Genomic DNA, 26,919 nt, shown 5'->3' with positions numbered 1-26,919 from the left:
CCAACTATTTGCCTCCACTCATGCCAAGCCTAAACCTTCAAGTGCTGTGGGAGGAAACCCTACAGTCAGTCCTATTGGTGTCATAGATTCTTGGTCTCCAAACTCAGCTGGCCATGCTGTAAGGTACTTAGAAAACTTTCTGTGCATCCCTGGCTAGCATTTCCTTCCATTCCCTTCAAGAACTATTTCAAACAGTCCTCAAGTCTCCTTTCCCAGTACTTTTCATCTTATCATTTTATGTCCTAATTTTGTGAAGAAATGGAGATTATCAATCAAGTATTCTTGACTTCCTGCTCTACCACCATGTCATCCCATCTCTGTGAGGTTAAGTGGCTCATCTCAGATTACATAGCTAATAAATCACAGTTAGATTTGTTACACAGGTCCGTCTGACTCCAGGTGTATATTCTTATACTATATAGACCAGTGATGAAGAACATGGACTCTGAAACAACACTGTCTGGTTGAATCATAGCTCTATCAGTTACCAGCTCTGTGATCTTGGGCAATTTCCTTAACTTCTCTGTGCTCCAGTTTCCTCTTCAATAAATTGTTATAGTGCCTACCTCATATGGGCTATTAGAATTCTATCAGTCACTACTTATAAAACACTTAAACCTGTGCCTGGTACAAAACTCCCACTAAATCTTAGCCATTAGAAGAAAACCAAGCTAATGTCCATTGATTAATGAGTGCCAAACGCAAAAAAATAATTAAGAAATGCAGATTAGAGATGGCCAAGATCATGTGTTAAACAAAAGTTTAAAATGATAGAGAATTTATTAGATTGAATTTATTGGATAGAAAATCTTGAGAGGAAAAAACTTTACAGTCAGACTTAGATCCTAATACTGTTTGTGTGTGTGTGCGTGTGTGTGTGTGGAATCCTGGGGAAGTAATTAATTTACATCTATCTGCTCGATACTTGGTAACTATTTTATTAATACTATTGTTTCTTTCTCAACTACACCGTCTTTGGCCCTCCACTTCTCTCCAAACCTCTCAAAGCTTATTCCCAATATTTAATTCTAGATCCTCCTTTACTCCTTTTTCTAAAACCTCATGAGATATTTCATTCATTCCTGAGCTTAGTCTATCAGAGACATGACTTTATGCACATTTCTAGGACTCTCCGTCAAAACCAGCTATTCTCAACTCTAGCTACACATTGGAGTCACTTGGATCCCATTCCTCAGAGTTTTTGATTCAGTGATCGTAAGATGAGTCCAGGCAACATTTTTTTTTTAACTCCCAGGTAATTTTAACAAAGTTTCAATTTTCAGATCTCCACTGAAAATCTTCACCTGGATATTCTGTAATTACTTTCAAATTTAACATTTCTAAATCCAAACTCAACATTGCTACACAACTGTATTAACTAGACAGCATTGCATTCACTTATGACTAACAGACAACTTAACTAAGCTTAACAAACCAAGTGATTTGTTTTTCTTTGTCACTAACAAGAAACCCAGAGATAGACAGTGCTGGCTTTGATTTCGTGACTCAAGGATGTCAGAGCTGGAGGTCTCTGTAAACTCTTTGTCTTTCCTTTATAATCCCAGGAGAACTCTAGTTCTGTTCATCACAACTGTTTTCAAAGAAGGAAGAACAGATGCTGGAAGGAGTGGCACCTGTATCAGGAAAAGAAAGGCTTTCTCCAGAGATCATAACACTTATACTGCATTGAACAAAACCTTGTGACATAGCCATACTGTCACATGATAAGGGAGTCTGGACAGAGGAAGTTTTAGTTTCACATCTGTGGCTAAAATGGAAAGAGCAAAAAGGGTCAAAATAGATACTGAGCACAGTATCTGCCATGAGGTTCTTCACTGGAGTTTCCTTTATTATTGTATATTTTGCTAATTGACTAATTATTTTCTCAATCAATCTGTTTTAAAACATGGTGTCACTGTCAGCTCTCCATTGGAAAAAAGTTCTTCAATGTTTCCAAAATGAATTTTTCTTTAACTTTTTTTATTAATTAAAAAAATTAACAAACAAAACATTAAGATATCATTCCATTCTACATATACAATCAGTAATTCTTAATATCATCACATAGTTGCATATTCATCATTTCTTGGTACATTTGCATCGATTTAGAAAAAGAAATAAAAAGACAACAGAAAAAGAAATAAAATGATAATAGAGGAAAAAAAAAGATTATACATACCATACCCCTTACCCCTCACTTTCATTTACCATTAGCATTTCAAACTGAATTTATTTTAACATTTGTTCCCCCTATTATTTATTTTTATTCCATATGTTCTACTCTTCTGTTGATATAGTAGCTAAAAGGAGCATCAGACATAAGGTTTTCACATTCACAGAGTCTCATGGTGAAAGCTGTATCATTGTTCAATCATCATCAAGAAACATGGCTACTGGAACACAGCTCTACATTTTCAGGCAGTTCCCTCCAGTCTCTCCGCTACATCTTGAATAACAAGGTGATATCTACTTAATGCATAAGAATAACCTCTAGGATAACCTCTCGACTCTGTTTGGAATCTCTCAGCCATTGACACTTAGTCTCATTTCACTCTTCCCCCTTTGGTCAAGACGGTTCTCTCAATCCCTTGATGTTAATTCTCAGCTCATTCTAGGGTTTTTCTCAGTCCTTTGATGCTGAGTCTCAACTCATTCCAGGATCTTTGTCCCACGTTGCCAGGAAGGTCCACACCCCTGGGAGTCATGTCCCACACAGAGAAAGGGAGGGTGGTGAGACTGCTCATCATGTTGGCTGGAGAGAGAGAGGCCACATCTGAGCAACAAAAGAGGCTCTCTTGGGGGTGACTCTTAGGCCTAAATTTTGAGTAGACTTGACCTATCATTTGTGGGGTTAAATTTCATGTGAACAAACCCCAAGACTGGGGGCTTAGCCTATAGCTTTGATTGTGCACACTGCTTGTGAGAATATCAAGATTTCAACTTGGGGAAGTTGAATTTCTCCCCACTCTCACCATTCCCCAAAGGGGGCTTGCAAATACTTTTCCAGTCACTGATCAAATCATTCTGGGATTCATTGGGGCATCACTCTGGACCAACCAACAAAATCTCATCTCCTACCTGAGATTCCAAGTACTTATGACATTCAATCAAACTATCTACATGAGTTATATTAGGAAATGCTCTAGTCAAAATCTAAATTTTGTAACAAATAAACATTTTTTGCTTTAGTCTCACACATAAGGTGACATTTTAAAGTATTAATTATCATCTATTTTTAGCACCCTGCAATAATGACATTCCTTTGTTCTTCCTCATGCAAAAACATTTTCAAAATTTATACATTGTACATTTCACTATTATTATACACTATAAGCATTCCTAGATTATACCATCTCAATCTTTAACCTCTATCTTTCTTTCCGATTTCATTTATGTCCCCAGCCCTCCTCCCTCTATCATTCTCACATGCAGCTTCATTCAGTGTTTTAACATAATTGTTTTACAGTTAGGTAGTGTTGTGCTGTCCATTTCGGAGTTTTTGTATCCAGTACTGTTACACAGTCTGTATCCCTTCAGCTCCAGTTACCCACAATCTTACCCTATTTCTATCTCCTGATGGTCTCTGTTACCAATGACATATTCCAAGTTTATTCACTAATGTCAGTTCATAACAGTGAGACCATACAGTATTTGTCCTTTAGTTTTTGGCTAGTCTCACTCAACATAATGTTCTCTAGGTCCATCCATGTTGTTACATACTTCATAAGTTTATTCTGTCTTAGAGCTGCATAATATTCCATCATATGTATATACCACAGTTTGTTTAGCCACTTGTCTGTTGATGGACATTTTGGCTGTTTCCATTTCCTTGCAATTGTAAATAATGCTGCTATAAACATTGGTGTGCAAATGTCCATTTGTGTCTTTGCCCTTAAGTCCTCTGAGTAGATACCTAGCAATGGTATTGCTGGGTCATATGGCAATTCTATATTCAGCTTCTTGAGGAACTGCCAAACTGCCTTCCACAGTGGTTGCACCATTTGACATTCCCACCAACAGTGAATAAATGTGCCTCTTTCTCCACATCACTTGTCATTTTTTGTTTTGTTGATAATGGCCATTCTGGTGGGTGTGAGATGATATCTCATTGTGGTTTTGATTTGCATTTCTCTAATGGCCAGGGACATTGAGCATCTCTTCATGTGCCTTTTGGTCATTTGTATTTCCTCTTCTGAGAAGTGTCTGTTCAAGTCTTTTTCCCATTTTGTAATTGGATTGGCTGTTTTTTTGTTGTTGAGTTGAACAATCTCTTTATAAATTCTGGATACTAGACCTTTATCTGACATGTCATTTCCAAATATTGTCTCCCATTGTGTAGGTTGTGTTTTTACTTTCTTGTTGAAGTTCTTTGATGCACAAAAGTGTTTAATTTTGAGGAGCTTCCAGTTATTTATTTCTTTCTTCAGTGCTCTTGCTTTAGGTGTAAGGTCCATAAAGCCGCCTCCAATTATAAGATTCATAAGATATCTCCCTACATTTTCCTCTAACTATTTTATGGTCTTAGACCTAATGTTTAGATCTTTGATCCATTTTGAGTTAACTTTTGTGTAGGGTGTGAGATATGGGTCCTCTTTCATTCTTCTGCATATAGATATCCAGTTCTCTAGGCACCATTTATTGAAGAGACTGTTCTGTCCCAAATGAGTTGGCTTGACTGCCTTATCAAAGATCAAATGTCCATAGATGAGAGGGTCTATATCTGAGCACTCTATTCGATTCCATTGGTCAATATATATATCTTTATGCCAGTACCATGCTGTTTTGACCACAGGGGCTTCATAATATTGCTTAAAGTCAGGCATTGTGAGACCTCCAGCTTCATTTTTTTCCCTCGAGATACTTTTAGCAATTCGGGGCACCCTGCCCTTCCAGATAAATTTGCTTATTGGTTTTTCTATTTCTGAAAAGTAAGTTGTTGGGATTTTGATTGGTATTGCATTGAATCTGTAAATCAATTTAGGTAGAATTGACACCTTAACTATATTTAGTCTTCCAATCCATTAACTATATTTATGCTCTTCCATCTATTTAGGTCTTCTGTGATTTCTTTTAACAGTTTCTTGTAGTTTTCTTTGTATAGGTCTTTTGTTTCTTTCGTTAAATTTATCCTAAGTATTTTATTCTTTTAGTTGCAATTGTAAATGGAATTCGTTTCTTGATTTCCCCCTTCGATTGTTCATTACTAGTGTATAGAAACACTACAGATTTTTGAATGTTGATCTTGTAACATCCACTTTGCTGTACTTGTTTATTAGCTCTAGTAGTTTTGCTGTGGATTTTTCAGGGTTTTCAACGTATAGTATCATATCATCTGCAAACAGTGATACTTTTACTTCTTCCCTTCCAATTTGGATGCCTTGTGTTTCTTTTTCTTGTCTAATTGCTCTGGCTAGAACTTCCAAAATGATGTTGAATAAGAGTGGTGATAGCGGATCTCCTTGTCTTGTTCCTGATCTTAGGGGGAAAGTTTTCAGTTTTTCCCCATTGACAATGATGTTAGCTGTGGGTTTTTCATATATTCCCTTTATCATTTTAAGGAAGTTCCCTTGTATTCCTACCCTTTGAAGTGTTTTCAACAGGAAATGATGTTGAATTTTGTCAAATGCTTTCTCTGCATCAATTGAGATGATCATGTGATTTTTCTGCTTTGATTTGTTGATATGGTGTATTACATTAATTGATTTTCTTATGTTGAACCATCCTTGCATACCTGGGATGAATCCTACTTGGTCATGATGTATAATTCTTTTAATGTGTTGCTGGATTCAATTTGCTAGAAATTTGTTGAGAATTTTTGCATCTATATTCATTAGAGAGATTGGTCTGTAGTTTCCTTTTTTTGTAATATCTTTGCCTGGTTTTGGTATGAGGGTGATGTTGGCTTCATAGAATGAATTAGGTAGCTTTCCCTCCACTTTAATTTTTTGTCAATCTTGCTAAGGGCCCATCAATCTTACTGATTTTCTCATAGATCCAACTTCTGGTTTTATTGATTTTCTCTACTGTTTTCATGTCCTCAATTTCATTTATTTCCACTCTAATCTCTGTTATTTCTTTCCTTTTGCTTGCTTTGGGGTTAGTTTGCTGTTCTTTCTCCAGTTCTTCCAAGTGGACAGTTAATTCCTGAATTTTTGCCCTTTCTTCTTTTTTGATATAGGCATTTAGGGCAATACATTTCCCTCTTAGCACTGCCTTTACTGTGTCCCATAGGTTTTGATATGTTGTGTTTTCATTTTCATTCACCTCGAGATATTTACTAATTTCTCTTGTAATTTCTTCCTTGACCCACTGGTTGTTTAAGAGTAGTTGTTGAGCCTCCACGTATTTGTGAATTTTCTGGCTCTCTGCCTATTATTGATTTCCAACTTCATTCCTTTATGGCCTGAGAAAATGTTGTGCATGATTTCAATCTTTTTAAATTTGTTGAGACTTGCTTTGTGACCCAGCATATGGTCTATCTTTGAGAATGATCCATGAGCGCTTGAGAAAATGGTGTATCCTGCTGTTGTGGGGTGTAATGTCCTATAAATGTCTGTTAAGTCTAGCTCATTTATTGTAATATTCAAATTCTCTGTTTCTTTATTGATCCTCTGTCTAGATGATCTGTCCAATGATGAGAGTGGGAATTGAAGTCTCCAACTATTATTGTAGATATGTGTATTTCCCTTTTCAGTATTTGCAGTGTTTGCCTCACATATTTTGGGGCATTTTGGTTCAGTGCATAAATATTTATGATTTTTATGTCTTCTTGTTGAATTGTTCCTTTTATTAGTAGATACTATCCTTCTTTGTCTCTTTTTAACTGTTTTACATCTGAAGTCTAATTTGTTGGATATTAGTATAGCTACTCCTGCTCTTTTCTGGTTGTTATTTGCATGAAATACCTTTTCCCAACCTTTCACTTTCAACCTATGCTTACCTTTGGGTCTAAGACATGTTTCTTGTAGACAGCATGTAGAAGTTTTTTTTAATTCATTCTGCCAGTCGATGTCTTTTGATTGGGGAGTTCAATCCATTAAGATTTAGTGTTATTACTGTTTGGGTAGTACTTTCCTCTACCATTTTGCCTTTTGTATTTTATATGTCATACCTAATTTTCCTTCTTTCTACACTCTTCTCCACACCTCTCTCTCATGTCTTTTCATATCAGTCTCTAGTGCTCCCTTTAGTATTTCTTGCAGAGCTGGTCTCTTGGTCACAAATTCTCTCTGTGACTTTTTGTCTGAAAAGGTTTTGATTTCTCCCTCATTTTTGAAGGACTGTTTTGCTGGGTATAGGATTCTTGGTTGGCAGTTTTTCTCTTTTAGTAATTTAAATATATCATCCCACTGTCTTCTAGCCTCCATGGTTTCTGCTGAGAAATCTACACATAGTCTTATTGGGTTTCCCTTATATGTGATGGATTGCTTTTCTCTTGCTGCTTTCAAGATCCTCTCTTTCTCTTTGACCTCTGACATTCTGACTAGTAAGTGTCTTGGAGAACGTCTATTTGGATCTATTCTCTTTGGGGTATGCTGCACTTTTTGGATCTATTATTTTAGGTCTTTCATAAGAGTTGGGAAATTTTCAGTGATAATTTCTTCCATTAGTTTTTCTCCTCCTTTTCCCTTCTCTTCTCCTTCCGGGACACCCACAACACATATATTTGTGCGCTTCATATTATCATTCAATTTCCTGAGTCCCTGCTCATTTTTTCCATTCTTTTCCCTATAGTTTCTGTTTCTTTTTGGATTTCAGATGTTCCATCCTCCAGTTCACTAATCCTAACCTCTGTCTCTTGAAATCTACCATTGTAGGTTTCCATTTTTTTTTCATCTCTTCTACTGTATCTTTCATCCCATAAGTTCTGTGATTTGTTTTTTCAGACTTTCCATTTCTTCTTTTTGTTCATTCCTTGGCTTTTCATGTCCTCCCTCAATTCATTGATTTGGTTTTTGATGAGGCTTTTCATGTCTGTTCATATATTCTGAATTAATTGTTTCAGCTCCTGTATCTCATTTGAACTATTGGTTTGTTCCTTTGACTGGGCCATATCTTCAAGTTTCTTGGTGTGATTTGTTATTTTTTGCTGGCATCTAAACATTTAATTACCTTAATTAGTTTATTCTGGAGATTGCTTTCACTTATTTTACCTAGGGTTTTCTTGCTAGATGAGTTTGTTGTCTATCTGTTTTTTGACCTTCAGTTCAGCTTTTTCTGGACCTCTAGCTTAAGTTTTGTTTAACAGAGGGTAATTTTTCAGTTCTTGTTTTCTTCTTTCTTGTTCTGCTTATAAGGTGCCTTTTCCCTCCCCACCCTTAGGAGGGTCTACATAGGTACTACAGACTCCAGCCGGGTTTTCCCGGACTAAACTGGCCTCCTATCAGGGGGAAGGAGTCACCTGCGTCAGTTTTCCCTGAGGGTGAGACCCAGCAGGTTGAAAGACTTTCCTGTGAAGTCTCTGGGCTCTGTTTTTCTTATCCTGCCGAGTATGTGGCACTTGTCTGTCTTTGGGTCCCACCAGCAAAAGATGTTGTGGCTCCTTTAAGTTTGGAAGGCTCTCCCTGCTGGGGACATGGTGGAGACAGAGGAGAGTTTGTAGGCTGGTTTTAATGGCTTCAAATTGCCAAGCCCTCGGGTCTGAATTCCTTAAGCGAGGGATTCCACCTAAGTTGGGCTTTTCCCTTCCCCTGGGGAAGGCACAGGTGGGAGATAGCCCTGAAAGCAGTCTGTTTCTGCCTATTCCTGGGGCAGTTGCAGGTCGAGTAGTCCCACCACTGAATCCAGAGTCAGCCAAGCCTCCATAGAAACAGCCACAAAACCTCTGTTTTGTCCCCTTTCCTCTTTTTTGGTTAGTCCAATAAGTGACCTCTGCCTTGACCAGTTTTGCCTGAGCTGGGGGCCTATTTTTAGTAGTCAGAATTTGTTTATTAATGCCACAATTGGTGTTTAGTTGGACTCAGTCCCTGCTACTGTTAGAGTCTCTTTCCTTTCCCTCCGGGAAGCCTCCTGTGGGGGAGGGGTGCCGGGCACCGGCTGCCACGGCTTGGGGAACTGCCGCGGCTTGGGGAACTCACTGTTCTGGAGACTCGCAGCCGGTCCAGCTGGTCCAGACTGGGGTACACTGTGTGTCCGGTCACTATCGTGGCTCTGGGAGCTTTTCTGTACTGTTTCTGGTTATTTAGTAGTTGTTCTGAAGGACGAACTAAAACGCGCACATTGCTAAGCCGCCATCTTGGCCCCTCCCACCCCAAAATGAATTTTTAACCATAAGATACTTTTATTCTTTTCCAACAACATGGCCATCATACTAACTCAGACCCTGTTTGACTTCGGTCTGGACAACACACTTACCACCTTCCTTCCAATCTCTCTGTATTCTACCCAAACCATCTTACACAGCATCAGCAGTCATCTTATCAAAGTAGAGATCTGAGAGAAGCTTTTTATGGACTCCCTTTTGCCAACCAAAAGTAGGCCAGGCTACTTGACCTTGACTTCAGGATCCTCACTGTCCATTCTTGTAGGATGGGCTTCTCTGCAGATACATTCTGGGACTTTCCACCTCTGTGCCTCTGCTCTTGCCCTACTTTCTGCCCAGAGTGCCTGTTTTCTCTATTTTCTTTTTCCACCTTTTTCAATTTCTCCCCATATGATGGTTACATCAAGGACTTGGCTAGATCTTTTAGGTGTTATTCCCTCATATTGCTACAATTGGAAGCAGCTTGAGGTTGTTACCTGGAAAGATTTGAGACACACAGGATAGGTGAGTACAGAGTAGAGAAATACTATCTGACTTACTCTTCAGTAAACAAATTCATAGACTTTTACTTTCTCACATTCAGCTTGCTTAGAACCAAATTAAAGGAGGCTCCCTTGGTGGCTAGCCTAGCTCACAAGATGATCACTCTGGAATTGAGGCAAAATTCTCATCTTGTATGAGCAAATGTGCATTCAGTTATCTTGCTCATTCTCTCTTATTGTCATTCTCTCTCTCTCTCTCTCAATCTTAAAATGTGCCTGAAGAAAAGGGAGGCTCTGTGGCAGTGGTGTTCTGATAAATGTTTGACAATCAGCTGTTTGGGGCAAAACTCTTGATTTGTTGCATTTGCCAATTTCTGTGGTGTAAATGCTCCCACCAATGCCATCCTGACCAAAAGGGGGAAAAGAAGTGTAACAAATAAGTTGTCAGTGGCTGAGAGAGTTCAAATAGAGTTGAGAGGCTACTCTTAAGGTCACTCTTATGGAACCTTTAGTAAGACATTGCTACCTACAATAACTTGCCAAACCCCAACTAAAACCATTCCAGTCAATCCTAAAGAACACTTAGGGCAATATATAAGATTCTACAAAGGTTCCATGCACTAGGATAACTTTCCAGAAACGTACAATCTCCTGATGGGTCCCTGGACCAGATAAGTCCTGAAATGGAGAGGAGCCAGCCTCTCCAGAACATCAACTAGTTCTGTCTCCCTACCCCATATTATTAACAGCCCCTTCCAACATGAAAAAGTTAGAATGGGCATAGCCCAAATACCCCTAAAGAGTGGGAGAAAGATCAAAGGTGATGGTGGAGTTATACAGAGAAGTTAGGGTTTAATAAACGAGTATGATTGCTGAATCATTATATTGCTGTTTCTTTTAGTCTCCAGTATCCTAGAGCAGCTAGAAGTAAAAACCTCAAATTGTGAAATTGTAACTCATACCAAACTCTGAAAGCTGTTCTACAACTAATTGTTGCACTGTGCTTTGAAATTTATTGCTTTTTAGTATATATGTTATTTTTAACAAAAAAAAGAGAAAGAAGTCAATTGTGACGATAAAATATATGTATATATTCCTTCTAGCCTCCAATGTTCTGGAGAATGTAGAAGGAAAATTCTGAGAGGATGGTATGGTAGCCCATGATAAATGCTGGGATCTGTGCTGTAAATATTTGTTGAAGGATGTTTTGAAATCTATTGTTTTTTTTCTTTCTTTGCTTTGTATTGTTGTTATATCATACAATTAGAAAGTAAAATAAAATTTAAAAAAAGAACATGGCCTTTTAAGGGTTACATATCAACTTCAAACCAGCACAGATTTTGATAACAAACAAATGAAACACTGGAAAGGGAAAGTAGGAGAATTTTGTAAGAAGTTGATCTATTGTCAGAGAGATATTGAGTGTGGTGAGAATTAAGAAAGACTTCAACAGAATGATGGACATAATCCAATAAGGAGATCCCATAATTAATCCTTCAATTGACTCTAAAATTTTGCCATTGCCACAATGGACCTCATGTGAAGGGTATGTCCCTTGGCTATGGCATCCATTTGCTGACTGTGATATCCTAGAGGCCTGTGGTGGTCTCCATGTTTTTGTGTATGGACTTCTAATGCATTCCATTTTCATTTATGAACAAAGAGTAAAAAAAGGTAATCTGTAATTCAGGTGTCCCAGAGCCAGAGGACTGAGCAAAATATACTTTATTTCCTCAAAGGAATTTTGACTCATTTCATCCCATATAAAAGGCTCCGTTTCTTCAGTTTTAAGCAGGCCATCAAAGAAAATTTAGGAATCCAATTTTTATAATACTCTGCAAGGCCTAAAAGTCCTCTTACTTGAAATTTGGTTTTAAGGCAAGGAAAAGTTAGAATGCTTTGGATTTGGACAAATTCTAGGAGGAGGCCCTGGGGGTAGGGATAGGTGGGGTAGAGAGATTGCAGTTAATATCATTAAGTAGTGTGGACCATAAATGGGTTGGACTAGTATCTAAAAAGGGTGAAGTTTAAATATTACTTCCTTGACTGAAAGGATGGGAATATTTATGAGGCTTAATTCTGGTTTGAAGAGTGCCAAATTAACTTCCCACTTCTGGGTGAAGGATATGTGTGCTTGGAATAATCCAAGGAAATACCTTTTAAGAAGGTGAACTGGGGCATAGGGGACTAACAGATAGATCGATGCCTTGTACAGATCCTGTTTGAAAGGGAACAGGGAGGGATTTAAAGGTAGCCATAGGTTTGTTGGAGACTCCCACCATTTAAATTGTTTTCTCCGGAGAGGAAGGTTAATGGGGGTGGAGGGATTTAAGACAGAGGAGGTGGCCCCAATATGTTAGATCTACTTTTCCTAAAGATGCAGTGTGAAAGTCCTGGTTGGTAATTGTTATATTCCCTAGAAAAGCCAGGTTCTTTTAATATTGCTCCAGTCTTGTTGGGGCAGGTATGTTCTTTCAATCCTGATTCAATTTTGAAGGCTGGGACTTCTTGATTCAGTTGCTACCATGGAGATGTGACACACCCAATTGTGGGTGTGAACTTTTGATTAAATTACTCTCATGGAGATATGACCCACCCAGTTGGGGACAGAAACTTTTGATTAGATAGTGATGTGACTCCACCCATTCAACATGGGTCTTAATTAGTCTACTGGAGTCTGTTAAAGGGGTAATATATATATATATATATTACAAATTAAAACTTTCTTCCTTTCATCTCAAAGCATAGGTGTAGTTCTAAAATATAGACAATGTCTTCCTTACCCCTGTGTTCTGAATTACCTTAATCCTGACCTGATTGGACAATCTAGGCCCCTCTTTTCTTATAAACATTTTCTAAAGGAAACCATCCAATAATTGTTCTTTCATTTCTGGCTTATTTTGCCTGACCAAATGTCCCACAGGTTCATTCATATTGTTGCATGCCTCACAATTTCATTCCTTTTTGTAGCACACAATATTCTATCATTTTGTATACACCATCGTTTGCCAGTCTATTCCTCAGTCAGTGCATCCTTCAACCACCTGCATTCATTAGGCATCATGTATAATGCCCAAAGTCTACAGTCCATCAGCACTCTCAATTTTAGATAATTTCATTTTTCCCAAGAGAAAGACAATCAATAAACACACCCTCACCAAATAGGAACTCTAAACCTCTCCTTAACTCTTGTTCTTTCTCCACATTAATTACCTGTGCTGTTGCTGTGGTAGTGCTGATGATTTCCTGTTAAACATAGCCCATAGCATGCAATAGTCATTTTCCCTCAGTACCCTGGACTTGAACACTCTTTGTACATGAATCATACGTTTGAAATAGTTCTTGCAAGGGTTTATTTATATTTCTAGTGTTATATTATATTTCTAGTGTTAATTAATGGGACATATAGTTTTATATAACCCCTTTCAATCTTGTTCACCTTCAATATGGTGATGATACTTAATAGACCCACTAGAGAGCTGACTTCACTTCCATCTATTCCCTTACATTTGAGTTCACCCTCATTAACTAACCATTCACCCATCTCTAGCTTCTATGTATCTCTAAGCCCCCTATATTTTGTATTATAAGCCTCTGATTTTACCTTTACCATCTTCATAAAAGTAGAATCATACAGAATCTATCCTTTTGTGTCTGGCTAATTTCATCCAGCACTATGTTCTCCAGGCTCAGCCATCTTGTCATGTGCTTCAGGACATCATTTCATCTTACTGCTGCGTAATATTCCATCGTATGTATATACCACATTGTCTTAATCCACTCATCTGTTGATGGGCATTGGGATTGTTTCCATCTTTTGGTGATTGTGAATAATGCTGCTATGAACATTAGTGTGCAAATGGCTGTTTGTGTCACTGCTTTCAGCTCTGCTGGATATATCCCAAATAGTGCTATAGCTGGGTCATAGGGCAACTTGATATTTTGTTTCCTAAGGAACTGCCAAACTGTCTTCCATAGTGGCTGTAGCATTATACATTTCTACCAGCAGTGCATAAGTGTCCTAATTTCTCCACCTCCTCTCCAACATTTATATTTTCCTGCTTGTTTAATAGCAGCCATTCTTATAGATGTGAGGTGGTATCTCATTGTAGTCTTGATCTGCATTTTCCTTATAGCTAGTGAAAATGAGCCTCTCTTCATGTGCTTTTGAGTCATCTGTATTTGCTCTTCATAAAAATGCCTATTCATATCTTTAACCCATTTTATAATTGGGTTGCTTGTTCTTTTGTTGTTGAGTTGTATGATTTCTTTATGTATGTAGGATATCAAACCTTTGTCTGATGTGTGTTTTCCAAATATTTTTTCCCATTGATTTGGCTACCTCTTCACCTTTTTGACAAAGACTTTTGAAGTACAGAAGCATTTGATTTTTGAGGAGTTCCTATTTATCTGTTTTTTCTTTTGTTTTGTTGCTTGTTTTTGTGCTTTGGGTATAAAGCTTAGTAAGCTGCCTCCTATTACTAGATCTTGAAGATGTTCCCCTACATTTTCTTCTAGAAGTTTTATGGTGCTAGTTCTTATATTTAGGTATTTGACCCACTTTGAGTTGATTTTTGTATAGGGTATAATGTGGAGTCCTCTTTCATTCTTTTGGCTATTGATATCCATTTCTCCCATGCCCGTTTATTGAAAAGACTATTTTCATAGATGTTTAGAGATGTAGAGGAAAATGCCAGACATACCTGCAGGAACTGCAAAAGCCCATTGAAACCAGTAGCTTAGAAATGAGCCCAGCAAACATTGCCATGTGCCATTCCACATGATGCTAAGAAAGCCAGAACCCAGAGTTGTGCCCCAGAGAAGCTAAGTATGGGCTCACAGACTCTTAGAGAGGAAGCCACTGGAATCAAGAGCACAAAGCAATGAACCAGGAGCATGGACCACATACCTTCTCAGCTGACTGAGAAATCCTAATGCCATTTGGCTCTTCATTGGAGTCAAGTTTCTTCCTCTTGATGCCTTAGTTCAGACATTTTTATGGCCTTAGAACTGTAAATGTGTAACTTAATAAATCCTCTTTATAAAAAGAAAAATGCTCCTACCATGTCAAATTTCAAGCTACAAATACAATATCATCAAACATAGATTTGGGAAGACACATCCACATTTGGTTCTTGTGCGCTCATACAAGTTGGCTTCAGCACACTGTTGTGTGGTATTCATTCATTCAATGGTTATTTATTGAGTGCTTACTGTATTCTAGGTTGTGTGAGCAAGGTGCTGCAGGATATGAGATAGACATGATTTCTGCCCTCATGATGTTTACAACCTAATGGGAAGATATAAGCTATTCTTTAGGATCCTGGGCTCCTGTCAACGTTCCCACCCTTAATCCAATTTCCTTTGAATTTTTGCTATGTGTAAATTATTATGTGGGTCTATTTTCTATTGCATTATAAACTCTTTCAGAATAAGGATATTCTTCATTTTAACCAAACAATGTCTAGCCAGTGTCTCATACATAATAGGCACTCTCTATATATTTATGGAATGAATGAATGCTGTGGGAATGGTTGATGCATTGAGTAATTTTTTGTGTGGTTGTGCAGCAGCTGGAATTGGGGGTGAAGTGGAGAGAGAATTCATCAAGGAAATCTCTCCTCTTTCCATTCCTTCTGTTTCCAGGTGAAAGAGTTCATTATGCAAGTCAGGCTTTGAGCGACTTCATCCGTACCCTCCTCTTCCACTCCAAATAAAAATTAGTTGCACAGAACCCACCATCAGTACTTTACAAGTGCTAGCAATTGCTACTGTGCATCCTTAATAGCAGCGTGATCAAAAGTTATGATGCATTTTTCGGTAATCACAAGAAATGATACCCACTTAGTGCTAAGTAAAGCAAATTCCCCACCAAAAAAAAGGCAAAAGCCTTTCAATTTTCATTTTGAAATGAGTGAGTCAGAATCAATTTGGTAAAGCAGTTAACAGCAACTGCATGTCCCTTTCCAGTTCGTAACAGGTACAATTTTCCTTTAACAAACAACCAAGCAGAGGTCTCTGATGCTGGATTAACATAGTATGTTCAAACCTTCTTACTATTGTGTATTTAAATTGGGTAATAGAGGCTATCAGAGAAGCACCAACATGAATCTTAAGAAACAGACCAATTTGCCAGCATCCAGAACGTATCTTTAGAAAAAAATAAATACATGGCAGGGAGTTTTTTTCATAAGGATTTCAGAGCACTACAGCCTCAAAGTACAACCCAAGTGCCTTTGTGTGAGCTATTAACAGTTGTACCAAACCCAACTCAGAGAAGGAAGGAAATATCTTTATTTTGTAAAGAGCATCTGTGCATTGTATTTCCTACTCTTTCCCCCAAAATGAGGATGTCAGCTAAAAAGAGACGTGTTAAATTTTAATTGGGTCTAGAAGACCAACCTTCTCTCAATTCCCTATCACACACACACACACACAGGCATGCACACGCACATACACACATACATGTTCTCTTCTTTTGGAATTGTGAAGACAGTCGACAAAATATATTTTTCTAATGTAATCATGTGTCCTAGGGAACTGATATGTAATAAAAAAAATCAATGTAAACTTACATTATCATCATGGCACATTTTTTCTCTATCTCCTTTCTGATTTGGCCTTCGCTTTCTTTCACTGTTCTTAATTCTTGAGTAACGATATTGTAAATGTGTAAATGTGTATGTATTTATATATACATATATATTTGTGTGTATATGTGCATATATGCATATAATTATTTTTTACCTATCTGCAGCTAGGTATTCAGAGTTATTGGAGCACCATGAAAAATTCATGTTTCCTGCTAGTAAGTGGTATTTTGTTTCTTCGTTTTTCTATTTATTTATTTATTTTGTCTAAGGATTTAATAAAGAAAACTACATTGCAGTTCTTAAGATAAAGTCCCTAATATAAAGCATTCTGGGGTACTTCCAAAGGCACTAAAATAACCCAACAGAATAAAATTTAAACACATTTTTGGAGCTATTTTTTAAGAACTACAAGTAATGAAAGCTGACTGGACATATGCAATTATTAAAACATCAACTGCTAGAAGTGCAGTTCAATAGTGCAGTGTCCTACTTACATTTCAGACGTCAAATAGGTACTTTCTAAATTTCAACTGAAGCAACTATAGGAATCAATGTCAAAGTCTCAAAGTGTAAGACTAAATATTGGTAACAAGTTGTTTCTGATTTATAATCTCAGGTAAATTATAGATGAATGAATAGGGCCAGTTATCATACACTAAGATTAATAAGCAGCACTTCCAAAATTAACCTTGCTGCCATGCTTAATAAGACAAGACACACCCACATTTGTCTCCTCATGTCTGACTTGCAGAGCTGCCCTTGAGGCCATTTCAAAAGCTTCCCTCACACCATCTTTGGTCTTTGCTGAACATGCCAAGCACCCCAAAGTGCCCATCCTGTTTGCTCTATCTCTGCCTTCTTCAGGTTTCACAGGTTCCTGCTTTGCCTTGGCTCACCCCAACCCTGTGAACTCTTGGCTCTGAAGATTGTTCTTGATCCCAGCCAAGATGGCGGACCCATTAGCACAGAAATGCTTGACATTCAGGGTCCATTTTTCTGGAGTTTTTCTAAATCATCAGGGCTGCTGATGGGGAAACACGTCAGTATAACTTCATTGTGTGAGGAGGAGAGGGGCCACAAGCGATCATAATCTCCCTGCCCAGTGGTGTCCCACAAAACCAACTGTACCTGCTTCCCATCCACTTCAGTATCTGCCACATGGTTCTCAAACACCATGGCACATGTCTGGGGACTGGTCCTTGATGAAGACTATGGGCAAGCAGGCCTCGCTTCAGGCTCCATCACCGATAATCACCAGATCCTTCCGGATGGCAGCCTTCCCTAACAAATGTGCTCCCAGACGCATGCCCTGAGTGGCAGAAGCTCTACAAAATACCTTGAACTTCTCAGATGAAAAGGTACTCAGGGTGAGTGACCGAGGAGAGGGCGGCAGAGGGGAAGAAACACTAGCACCGGAAATGCTTTTTGTTTGTTTGTTTTTAAAACAGCTTTATTCATAAACCACGCAGTCCATCCAAAGTATACAGTCAACTGCTCTTGGCATAAACAGAGTTGTGCATTCATTTAATATCACTGAAATGGACTGAGAAGAAGAGTTTGAGATGAACCAAAAGTAGAACCCAAGGGAACCCAATGAAAAGAAAAGTGTGAAAGTCGAGATCAAGAGACAGCAATAGGAGAGACTGCTTGGCCAGAACAGCATAAATGAAATGCCTGGGGGAGGGAAGAGAGGAGAGGCAAGGGAGCTGCAGCCTTGGAAATAGTGGGAAAGATGAGACCATTAAGCTATTAAAGCTACAGTCTTTCCTCACTGCATCTCTTGCTTTAGAACTATTCCACATAAGTAATCAGATCAGCCTCAAACAAGAGCCAGCATATATGGTTAGGTGTACAGGTTTTTCCCTGCACAGGTTTCTTGGCAAATGAGCATATAGAAGCTGAAATCCAGTCCACGTTTCACTTGCCATGTCTGCTTCCCCAGCATGGGATGACATCTTCCCAAAGGAACAGGCACCTTTTCCTAATCACTGAGAAGCATGGCATGGGCTCCTACAATGTTCTGCTGACTGCTAATTAGTTCTATGATAAGACTGAGTACTTCAAAACCCAGCCATGGTTTTCTACCAACAGTCTCAGTATTCAAATGCAGCTGAATATAGTCATAAGAACATTTTCATGTATTCATCCCCAATGCCCCATTCCCTCCCCTACCAAAACCACATTTGGGCAATTGTGTGAACACAATAGTTAAACATTCCCAAGAGGCACATCTGAAGATTGTTAAAAGCAATTGAAATAAGAATTTCTAATGGGATTCAATTTTGAAACTACAATTCTATTATTTGACACTAAGAATTTTTCTTCCTTTATATGAATGAAGGGAGGAATTATCACCTGAAAGACAGTTTTAAAGAAAGAGCAGATACGATATTGAATGTAGAGAAAGTGACCATTAAGGAAGAAAATCTTTGCATATATTAGCTGTTTAACCATTTGGCAAATCTTGTTTGGATGAATGTGTGAAGTGTGTACACTCTCACCTTGCTTTGAAACAGGATTTATATAGGTTATCAGATGAATTTAGACAATGGCTGAAGGTGGTCTTAAAAAGAACTGCAGCCACCTAGCTTCCTGCCTGACCTTAACTGTGGTTGTAGTCAACTTGTCTAGGCCCAAAGAAGGAAAGGGAATTAAGGTTTATTGATTATCTATTATAAGAAGAGTACCTGCCAGGTTCTTTGCATATAATATCTTATTTAGTCACAATTCCATCAATTGATACGTGATTATTCTTAAGCATGAAATGCTAACATCAGAACTTAGCCAGGCTCAGCTTTCAAGGCAATAGCAAAGCAACTGTCACATTCCCATGGCCCTGTAGCCTTGGCCAGTGGCCTGCTGCAAGACAGGTATGGGTGGCTTAAGAACTGCCAGGCTGTTCACTAAGGATGACAAATCTGGATTTGGGAAGCAGAGGCTCAGAACAACAGTAAAGGAAGAAAAGTCTTATCAGTTTTGGACTCAAAATCAAGATAATATATAATAACCCCAGTGAAGTCTGGGGTCACAAATCCCAACTAGAGTTTTGGACATGAACAAAAGAAATGACTTGAGAGAGGAGGGATAGATACATGGGAGGACCTAAATCCAGGTGGCAAAAAAAAGTCTTCTTAATCTCTCTCTTGTCTTCTTTTTAACTAAATCCATCTGCGTGGATGTTTAAAAAAAACTTCTTGAAAAAATTCAAAAGAGGTACTAGATTTTAAAATGCAGGATAGGGACAAATTAGAATCAGAATCGTAGAATTTTATGGCTGGAAGGAAACAACATATAGACCCCTTGGTAAGTTTTCACAGCATGTTCTGTGGAGTTCTGTGTTCTATGGTACGTTCGGGAGGTGGGGAGTAGGGGCCCACCGAAATATTTGGCTGGTTTAGGAAAGAGGGAGTAGACAGGGGCTAATTTTAACCCCTTTTCTATATTAGGATTCTAGGCAACATTTCCTTTAGAGGAAGAAAAAATGGTATTCTACTCTGTTAAAACAAAAGAGGGGCAATCCCCCCTCTTTAGCAGTGAAGTCCATTGAGTAGGGCTCCATCGTGTGATTTCCCCAAAGATCCATGAGTTGGTGGCAGTGCCTCCAATCCCCTGCCTCTTGGAGACTGCCACCACCACGCCAGGCTGCCTCTCATTATGCAGCCTAATTCCCTATGAGATGGCTTAATTAAAATTGTGGCCATTTTGGTTTTAATCTTGAGATTCTAATTATTTTATGTTAAATATCTTAGTAGCTAATAAAAATGAATTAAATGTATAAATACAACATTAAGTTTAAATAATATTTTAAACTGTGTTTGTGCCCTCTGTCTCTCTGCCTGCCTGGACTTTAATCTATTACTGCCTCTGCAGATTAAGCCACATGCCATTTCTGAGCACAAATGCCTCGGAATTTCTTTCTTCAAGGTCAGGATATTATTTTGTTTGAGGAAAATTGTTCTCCAAACCAACCAAGTGTAATTACCTTGTGTTTGTTATCCTGAAAGAATTTACATAGAAGTGATAAACAGTAAGCTACAAAGTAGTTCTAATCCCTTCCCACCGACTCTGGTACTGCCATAAACCTCCAGGAAAAAAAGTTGGAAACCACAGGAGCCCAACATTGCATTTCCCACCTCGGGTTTTATGTTCTTAGTCACAGACACAAAGGATTAAGATCTGGAACTATGAGGCACCCAGGGTCCTATTACCCCTCCTAGCCTGGCAATATCTCCCTCTATAGGTAATAAATAATGATAATAACAGGGAGCAGAGATGCGCATATTTGTTTCCTCTGTGTCCAGCATTGTTTAAGTGCTTTCCATGTCTCATCCCATTGATTCCTTACAAGAATGCTATGCAGTGGGTACTATTCTTCTCCCTATTTTACTTAAGAAGAATCAGAGGCAAAGATTAAGTAACTCACTCAAAGATATGCGATTAATAAATGGTGAAGCCATTTATGCAATGCAGGTACTCTGACTCCAGAGGCCTAGAGAGTGACGCTTAGAGATGTTTAGCAGAGTAACTAGTAATTCAGAAATCAGGCCTAAAGAAACCAAAGTAGCCACTGTAATGCAGACTGGGTTAGGAGCCTCTCCTTTGGAGGGTTTCACTTTCCCAAAAGGAATCAGCCAAGAGAGATAAGGGCAGAGAGGTTAATGGGGCGGGGGTTGGGGTATTATGTTAAGAGGTAAAGATGCTTCATCTGTCCTCCAGTCTAGGGACAGATTCCAGAACCTAAGAAGCCAAAGGAGTAAAGGAGGAGAGATGTAGGAGCTATTTAGATTCTATGAGAATTTAGAACTGGAATCTGGGGAAAGAAAGAAAGAATTGAAAGAAGCAGGTATGGGGTTGCTGAGAGGGGGCAGTGGAGCAATGCTGGAGCTGGCCAAGAGGAAGCCCATGTAGGCTGAAGGAGGAGGTTGAGCATGAGACACGAAGAACAAGAGGCAGGTGAGCCTGACATGGCACCTCATTCATACTTCTCTTCTCTAGAGAGCACGAGTCACCTCATGTGCGACTCCTCCCACATTGACAGTGAAGTTCTTAAAAGTAACGACCATGTCTAATCTAACCTTGAACCTTTTTTTCAAGACCGCATTTTTCAAGCTCCAAGTTGGGCAAAAAGTATACTACACAGAGTATTTAAAATTAATGCAATTCTATCTGGATATAAGGTTCTCCATCTAGCACAGTGTTTTACACAAGCTAGTAATAGAGCTTCAGTAATTAAGAATTCAGTTGGATTAAGCTGAATTGGTCAGTGGTTCCCTTGCTGGAAGTTTCAGGCATGGGATAGAGATATTGGTAAGTAAGCAAATTTTTTTTCCATTTGACAAATCACGTCTGATTTGGACAATGACAATGACATCTATCTATCTGAGAGTATAGTTTTAAAGCTGTGACACCTTCCCTTACTGGTCTCCCATTAACAAAACCATTGTCAAGTAAAAGCAGGAGTCCTGGACACAGAGAGAGGAACTCTGGAGAAGAGCAGGCTTTCTGCTTGTCACATGGGACAACTTGGGAAACGTGTGCCCAACAGAGTAGCTTATGAGACTAGAGGAAACCATCAAAATGAAAACACTTATCTCCACTGTTCTGCTTATTACCAGCTCTGCCTATATGCATCTGTTTCCGTTTGAAACAAATGAAAACCTCCTTTTTCTCCATTGACATCAAAGCCCAGACTGGGCTTGGCTCGCTGTCGCAGCTGCTATGGTTAATGATACTTACGGCCATGACCACACTGCACCCTACTGTGAGTGCGGTAAGGGGAAGCGCAGGTACCAGACAGCAGGCAGCAGATCCCGAGGAAGCAGGGAATGCTCCCGCCATCCCAGCCCCACGAAGGGTTTCAGGCGGAGCAAGGCGGCATCCAGCTCAGCCCCTTTGAGAGAAGGGGGTGAGACCTGGGGATGTCAGTAGGCTCCTGCTTCCGGGAGTGTTTCAGCTCTGTTTTCAGTTCTATCCAGTGCGAATGCAATGCGAGTCCCATCCATCTCCTTTCCTCGCCACTTTCTCTTACTCCCTGCCTGAATCTGAGTGACAAAAATGGTCTTCACTGGTCTCAACAAAACCCAGATTTGGAAGGATTGAACGGACCCAAACGCACCATACAAATTAGAACTGGCCCCGGATGCCTCAAAAAAAAAAAAAAAAAAATCAGTAGGGAACTTAAAAGAAAAACAATCATTGCTGCTTCTCCTTTGTCTTTCTGGTGGTTTTAATGGGGATTGGGGAGAGTAGAGAGTTGCCTCCATCCATCCATTTTGACCCTGCCTGAAACACCAAGAAGAGTGGAACTGGGTGAGACTTTGCTCAGAGCAGAAAAAAAAAGTGACAAGAGCGTTGCAGATATTAACATTTAGAAAAATAGACACAGTTCTAAAGTTTGTGGGAGATTTTCAGGCTTACTACATACCTGGCACTCAAATATTTGTGGAATGAATAAGGATCATGTGCAATATATGCGAGAATGCAATGTCTTCTGTATTTTCCTGGCACCTGGCTATCTATGTGGCCTTCTCTTTTCCACCCACCCCTGGTTCCCCGTGCAGCAGGCTGCCTATTATTCCCCAATCCCGTCCTCCAGCTGCAGTGCCTTTCCCCATTGTCCATCTAGAAAACTTGACCCATCTTTCCATACCTTGCCCTGGCACATCCAGACTAGGAAGGCTGGCTTAGTGGGAGTTTGCTTTTCCTTCTGCTGCCTGATCGCTGTCTTGTCCATGCTTCAGTTATACTTATCACAGGGTACTGTCATGTATCTATTGACACTTCAGTTACATCTACTAAGTGCTTCTATCAGTACTAACCACTGAGTTTCATGGGGCCAAGTACTGGAATTGCGGAGACTGGCACGTAGTCTATTCTCAATAAAATGTAATGAATGAATAAACGATCTTCAACTTGTCTCTATCCAACTGTGCAAATGGCTTTCCCTAACCCCAGCAATCAGTTTCACAAATACACCAATACACAAATCACAGGGCAAAGAAAAAAATATGTGGACAATGATCACAAACCTTTTCTTACCCTAAAAAAATATTTAGAGGCACAAGAATTACTGGTGATGAAATTTTAGCAGCAATTCCTTTGCAAATAGGTGAGAAGGAGAGTATGCTGAATTGAAGTTTAGTAGTTTAGGGTGTGCTCATTTCCCAGGGGCACTGTACCTTCTATGCTTTTCATTGGGGCACAGGCATCTTTTCGAATTCTGGGAGGCTATTTGGCATAAAAATTATTTCACTGAATCATGACTCCATATAATAGCCTTGAAATCACTACTATAGCTTCAACAAAAACAGCATTTATCTATTTGCACTCAAGGTTCTTGTTTTCAGAATCTACACAATAGAGTTTGGCACTGGCCCTAAAAATGAATATGCATTGTCTTTAGAGACAGTGAGAATAAATTCTACATTTGCCTTTGGTTTCCAGAAGCTCAAAATTTTTACTGAACATTCAGTTATATTACTGCGTCCTCCTTCATTACGAATTTTCAGAACTTTTTCCTTTTTCCACATGTTTTTTTCCTAATCTTTATTTTAGTTACCTTATATACATGTGTATATGAATAAGGATTTTTTTTTCAAACCAGTTCAGTATATAGGCAAGATATAAATCATGCATTAGGTAGAAGAAACATATAAGAGCAACTGGGCAGCACTAGAACCAATTGCAAACTCCAGGGGATCCCTATTAGACTGAGAACTGCCCATAACCTTAATCCGCTCAGTTGAACCATATGAAACGTCCAATATTCTACCACTTTTGACCAACAAAAATGGCCATGACTTTCAGCCTAATTCCTGCTTCCCCTGGGTCAACTTCAGAACCTTTGTGGTTTCTTATATTTCCCAGTTCTATGAATTCTGTCCTTGTGTCCCCCAACCACAGTAGTTTTCAGGCTCAGTTATATATTGGAATCATCTGTGTACCTTTAAAAAGTCCTGATGCCCCGGTCTCACTACAGACCAATAAGTCAATACATTTTTTAAATCAGTGTTTCCTTAGATTGGACACAGGCAGAGTATTTCTCGAAGTGCTCCAGGTGATTCTGAGATGCAGTTAAAGCTGAGAGCCCCCATTCTCCAGGAGCAACCCTTAGGTTTCACTTTCACCTAAAACTATGCTTCCATCTGAAGAACTGGGACTAGACCCTGTTGAGCACTGCCAAGATTATCCGATTATTAAGAGGACCTTAGGAATGCTTTGTGTGTCCATCTCTCCTTCCAGGCCACAGGACTTAGACCTACAACCTGATTCTCTTATTAAGACCCTCAAACCTTTTCATCTTACATTTCCTGTCTATTGCCCCAATGTCTCAAGATTACTTTGAGGTAAACTAAAAATACCATGGCCTACCTCTTCACCTACTTGGCATTGTCGGATAATATCTTTTCTCTGTGCTAATCGCCCAGACACAAAAATAGTCTAGTACAAGGCACACCTAACCTCTGAGAACTCCTGTCTCCACTTCTGAATAGTAAACACTGTGTGCTGGTGAAGGCTCTGCTCCTTAAACACCTGTTTTCCAAAGCAGAAAGTCTGGAAAGGATCCTGTCTCATTCCCGTTTCCCCAACACTGCTTTCTCGGTGATTGCTCCCACTACAAACTCTCTGTAAACAGGCATCTGTTCCAATTTTCCAGTTCTTATCCTGTTCAGCAATGATTTGCCTAGTCTTCAGAGACCTCAGCATCACCCACCTTGGCTCAGCATCCTTAAGAGCCAATGATTTAAGCCAGATGCGGAGTGCTTCAGGCTGAGTGTGACATCATCCCCTGGCTGGGGACCCTGCCAGCTCCTGCCATTGGCTGCTGCTGGGTACGCTGAAGTTAAAGGTGGGCACTTAGCACATTTATTACATACAGGGCTTATTAGATAACTGGGCTCTGTTGTGATAAATTGACTGTGTGCTTCATTTGGACTCTCAATGCTCTGCAGGTTTTTCTAATTTAGTTTTGCCATGGCTCAGCCAAGATGGGATTCAGGGGAAGAAGGAGGAAAAGGAGGGGAAAAAAAAAAAAAGGAAAAAGCTTGTGATGTATATCAAATCCTTGCTTTGCCTTGTCCTGGCTCTGAAACGAAGGGGCTTTTAAGCTGCCATCCTCAGCAGCAGCCACAGAGCTGCCTTCCCCAGGGAGGTTTGCTTTCCTTAAAGTGCCCCAACTCGTTCATGGTGGCTCCTCCATTTATTATGAGTAGTTGCTGCTTTAGTTGAAAGCTGTCACGCTTTTTTCCTTCCTTTTAAGTTGGGATTTAAATGTGCACACATGCAGACTCACACAGACACACTTCCCCAGAACTGCCCCTGAGCGCCAGCGGGAGAGAGGGAGGAAGGGAGATGGGGTAACGAGGTGGGAGAGCATTGTTGGCATGTCCCGTGTGAGCTGCTCTGTACTTGCAGCCTTTCCAGAGACTTCAGATCTCTCTCCCTCCAAGCAAACACCAGCGCATTGAAGGCTTCTTTGAAATGTGGCAGGCTTTGAGGGCGTATGTGCGTGCTTGTGCAATGAAACAAGAAAATCCAGTTCCCTCACAGAGTGACTGGCATTTCTTTCCTCCTTAAGGCTGGCCTTGATCTTTTCCTAACTGAATTTTCTGCTTCCCTCCAGCTTGCTTTATCAGTGGGTGAACCCTCATCAAAGGAAACAAAGATCTTAGGGTCCTTGATGCCAGACCAGACTTAGCCCGTCAGGTCCACTGACCATGTACCAAGGACAAAGCCTGGGAGGCAGATGCCAGCTCAGTGGCTCCCTCCCTCTGTGCCTCCTTGCATGAGGAAATCCCAACCTGCCATCTGCCTCTAAAGTTGTGCAAACATGGAGGGCAAAGAAAGTGGTTTGATTGCCTCTTCCACCTTTCTGATGTGTCTGTGGGATATTTATTATACAGAATATTCTTCTAGTCCCTTCTCCAATCCTACTCCTTATCATCCCTCTAATTTTACTCAAATTATTATTTCAATGAAGATAAGATTTTATAGAGTAATCACATGGTTCAGTGGCTAGACACTGGACTATGGAGTCAGACAATACGAGTATCCACAGCTCACTTCTCTTTTGCATTTATGCAATTTTTAAAAACTTTTCCAAGCCTCAATTTCATTATCAGTAAAGTAGGTACAATATCTGTGCCCACCTCACAGGATTGCGTTGTTGTACGCACAAAACACTTGGAACAGGGCCCGGTTCATAAAATTGTAATACTTTCTAGTCATTCACATTACTATTATTTCTTAGATATTTTGAAAGTATCAAAGCCCTTGCAAGCTCCTATTGCATTTCTCATTTCCTTTTCTTCCGGATGGGACCCCAGGTCCTACTTCAAGAGGGGAAGGGCTGAGACAGTGGTATTCAGGGAGAGGAGGAGGTAAAGGGCTAGGCAAAACCAGAGAAACTGAAATCATTGCCACTGTTCCCAGCATGTCAGGGAGCCCAAGGACCCACAATATATCACCATTACCAGAGTCTCTCCATTCATAGCTGCACATTTTCCCCACATTCAAATGCTTCTGAAATCAGGATGCCTATTCAATTAAAGTGTGCGTTTACAGAAGCATTTTTTTCCCTCAA

The 26,919-nt window shown here is 39.6% G+C and overlaps 1 long non-coding RNA gene and 1 pseudogene across 1 annotated transcript in view; one reads left to right on the top strand and one right to left on the bottom strand.

Annotated features, from left to right (window-relative positions):
* LOC143678884 (transforming protein RhoA pseudogene) overlaps nt 1-17,643 on the bottom strand; it is a 35,884-nt pseudogene extending 18,241 nt beyond the window's left edge.
* LOC143678814 (uncharacterized) overlaps nt 1-26,919 on the top strand; it is a 461,187-nt gene that overhangs the window by 36,522 nt on the left and 397,746 nt on the right. The gene's annotated exons all lie outside the window — the stretch shown is intronic.

This window comes from Tamandua tetradactyla, chromosome 4 (genome assembly GCF_023851605.1).
Source record: "Tamandua tetradactyla isolate mTamTet1 chromosome 4, mTamTet1.pri, whole genome shotgun sequence".
Taxonomy (NCBI): domain Eukaryota; kingdom Metazoa; phylum Chordata; class Mammalia; order Pilosa; family Myrmecophagidae; genus Tamandua; species Tamandua tetradactyla.
The sequence above is the reverse complement of the archived record's forward strand: the minus strand, read 5'-3'. Positions and strand labels throughout refer to the sequence as shown.